The sequence below is a fragment of the Cornus florida genome, unplaced genomic scaffold (genome assembly GCF_030987335.1).
Source record: "Cornus florida cultivar Cherokee Brave unplaced genomic scaffold, ASM3098733v1 CherokeeBrave_3.0.0_Hap2_Chr05, whole genome shotgun sequence".
NCBI classification, from domain to species: Eukaryota; Viridiplantae; Streptophyta; class Magnoliopsida; order Cornales; family Cornaceae; genus Cornus; species Cornus florida.
Genome location: NW_026775575.1, coordinates 71,807,521 through 71,811,061, shown reverse-complemented (window position 1 = coordinate 71,811,061; position 3,541 = coordinate 71,807,521).

Sequence of the window (3,541 nt, the reverse complement as noted above, 5' to 3'; positions counted from 1 at the left end):
AATTGAACCCTTCAAGTTCCCAAACCATCCAAGCATGGTGAGAATCTCTAACCTTGAATCCTGTACCTAAAATATGCCCCAATATCGTAGGGGTGAGTAACATAAAGCTACTCGTAAGAAATGAGCACGCATCGACCTACATTTTACAAGTTTACATGATTAATTATTATGGTTCATTCCACCTAACGTCAATGTCAAAGGTGAGACACAAGGAACATCCTAGCTACCTAAGATCATTTCTAGCATCAATCACCTCATTCATGCAATTTTAGCAACATAGGGTCATGCTTACACAAAGCAACAACATAGGAGCATGCTTACACCAAGCAACAACATAGGAGTATGCTTACACAAAGCAACAAACATAGATTCTCAAAGTCATCAATTTAAAATCTAAAGAACGAAAATGACATAAGTGATCATGCCACCTAATGTCTATGTTCCAAATGAATCTATAGGATCATTCCTACTTTACATTTGAACAACACAACATGAATGTACTTGACAACATCAAAAGCTTATAATGATTCATTAAAATCATAAAACAATAATGTACTTAACAACATTAAAAGTACACAATGATTTATTAAAAATCATGAACATGAATGTACTTAACAACATTAAAATGATTTATTAAAATCATAAAACATAGATGTACTTGGCAACATCAAAATCTACAAAGATCATAAAGCATGGATGTACTTAATAACATCGAAATCACCGATAGCCAAAACCACAAGTCACAATATAAACATGATTGCTAACTTGGAATTGAATGCGAAAATAAATAATGGAAGACTTGGACATCTAGACTCGGAATTCTGCCTGGATCAACGGTTGTTCTGGGCACTAACCCGCAGGGAAAACCACCCTAAGTGTGCACTATCTCAATTGGGGAGATCTCATACCTCCCGCACTAAAGCCGAACTTTAGCCATATCATAGTAACCATGTCCCAAGTGACTCCAAAATAAATAAGTTAACAATGTATATATATACGGAACCACATCCCATGCACAAGTAGTTTGTAACCACACAATACATGCTCTAAATCCACAACTACTATAAGATGACAAATGTCGAATCTTCAGAGCGCGATTCGTTACGCGCTATAGTAACAAGTCAAATCTTCAGTGTGCGATTCGTTACATGCTATAACAAGATAATCCAATATTGAAACGTAATCTCATAAATTCATTACAAGTCTAAAATCATCCTTTAGATATACAATCAACGTCAAACACATGATTTAAATCCATAATGCAATAGAAACGAAATTTAATTAAGTAAACTAATTAATTCCTCTAAGTTGCAATTCTCAACCAAATGGCCTCAAATTACACATGTTAGCAACATAGCATGGTCATTGCATATACCAATTCCAAAACTTGATTAGGCCAATTGAATAATAAAATGGAATTTAATTAAATCATGATAATCAAATCCCTAAATTCTAAAATAACATAAAATGATCCATATTAACATATACTAGTATACAAGTCCTAGTCATCTCAAATATCAAGTCAAAACTTAATTAAGCTAAAGGAACCATTAAATAGATTTTAATTAATCATTTTAATTAAAGTCTCTAGATTTTCATACTTATCCAAATGCTTTCAAATTTAAGTATGTTAAACAACATGCCTAGACTTAATTTAAAAGCATGCTACAAGTCAATTTTATGCAAGGTACATCCATGTAAATTTAATCTGGTACAAAGAATTAAATATTACTAATTTTTCAGATTTGATACAAGTCATGCAATCAAGTTGTATAATCATGGAAAACACCCCATACAACACATACAAAATCCTAAAACATCCCCTACCTCAATTTGAGATGAAAATCTCAATAGCCATCAAAACGGAACGGCTCCGAATCCGACGAAACTACTAGGTTTTGTCGGGGACAACGCCGTGAACATAACCCACATGAAAAGGTCCATCAAAATTAAAACTTGACCTCAAAACCAAATTCAAAAATTGGCTAGAAATGGGTTCTAATAAGGGTGAAACAAGCGCGTAGTCAACACGAACACAAAACGCAAAGGCCTTACTATGTTCTGACAAAGGAATGAAGCTCAAAAGAGGAGAGAGAAGGCGAAAGCCTCCCCTGGGCTGCCATGGAAGCTTCAGGTCGTGCAAGAGAGTAGGTAAGATGAAAAAATAAAATATCTCACCCCCCCTTTTATAGAAATCTCAAAAAGTGCCCCGAACGGGCCCCGCCGGGTCCGAAAAAGTGAAATTTGAGCAGACGTACTTAAATGGCAAAACTCTGTGAACGAAAAAAATTTAAAATGAGAAAATATGAATAACGGAACAAACAGCGTTGAAAACTGAGTCCCAACCAAAAAGTTATGCCTAAAACAAATTTGGCGCAAACCGAGGCCAAAAACCCTGAAACTGGAAAACATCGACCAGGTGGAAATTCAAAGAGTACACAACTCGACGAAATGTGAAAATGAATCCCATAGGAGGATCCAGGCTCAAAATAAGACATTTTCAATAACTTTCATTAATTGCACAATGGCCCCTCCAAAAAGTGAAAACTGCACTTATGGCCCAGAATGAAAATATTTTCCAAAAATATTTTCTTAAAAACCCCTGAAATAAAATAGCTACAAAATATATTTATGAAAGCACCCCAAGAAAAGAAAAAGATTCTAAAGAACTTTGCATCCATGCCCCTACGGACACCGGGAGCAACCAAAGTACTTTCTTACAAAAGTAAAGATACATTTTTCATGGAAACCACTCAAGATGAAGGTACGTGAAGTCAAAACCAACTCCGAACACAAGAAGAGTGGTTAAGCCAACAAAGTGACAAATGGGGAAAAGACAAAATAGGGAAAAGACGAAATAGCGCATAGTATCTGAAAAGTGAAAATACATAAATGACTCGGTCCTCAAAGGAAGTTGTTAATCCACGGAAAAGAGTCTTGGAATCACTCCAGAGCACCCGAGACGACACTAATCGACAAGAAACCAAACTCAGAAGGGAAAAGACAACGGAAAAAATTTATCCGAAAAATCTGGGTCATTACATAATCAACACCATTGAAGCAAAACAACTCCAAGCCATTCAAGGTATAGAGAACCCTACACTAAAAAAGAATTATCTCCTGTGACGACCCTGGTTTTTAGGCCAACGTGTCCTATGATGAACCGAAGGTTGACCCGATAACGGATCCGAATGCGGAAGCGAAAATAGAAAACAAGACTCTAAGAAGTCAAAGTGACCTTCCATGAGGTCGTGGAACTCAATAAGAACTAATACGGGAACAAATGATCAGAAAAAGACCGAACAGGCCCCCAAGGGCAAAATGGTCATTTCTGAAAATATAAAATCGGGTGTTACTGAGCACACCACTAGAAAGACAACAAAAATTTAATCAAATTAGACCAAGAATCACTTGATTCAGAGTCCGGAGGAAGAAGATATGAAACTCCAAAGTTTCATAAAAATCACATTTTTGGGTTTGAAATCAATGCAGCAAGGGTACTTCACAAGGGGTAAAAAGGTCTTTTCAGACAAAATTATAT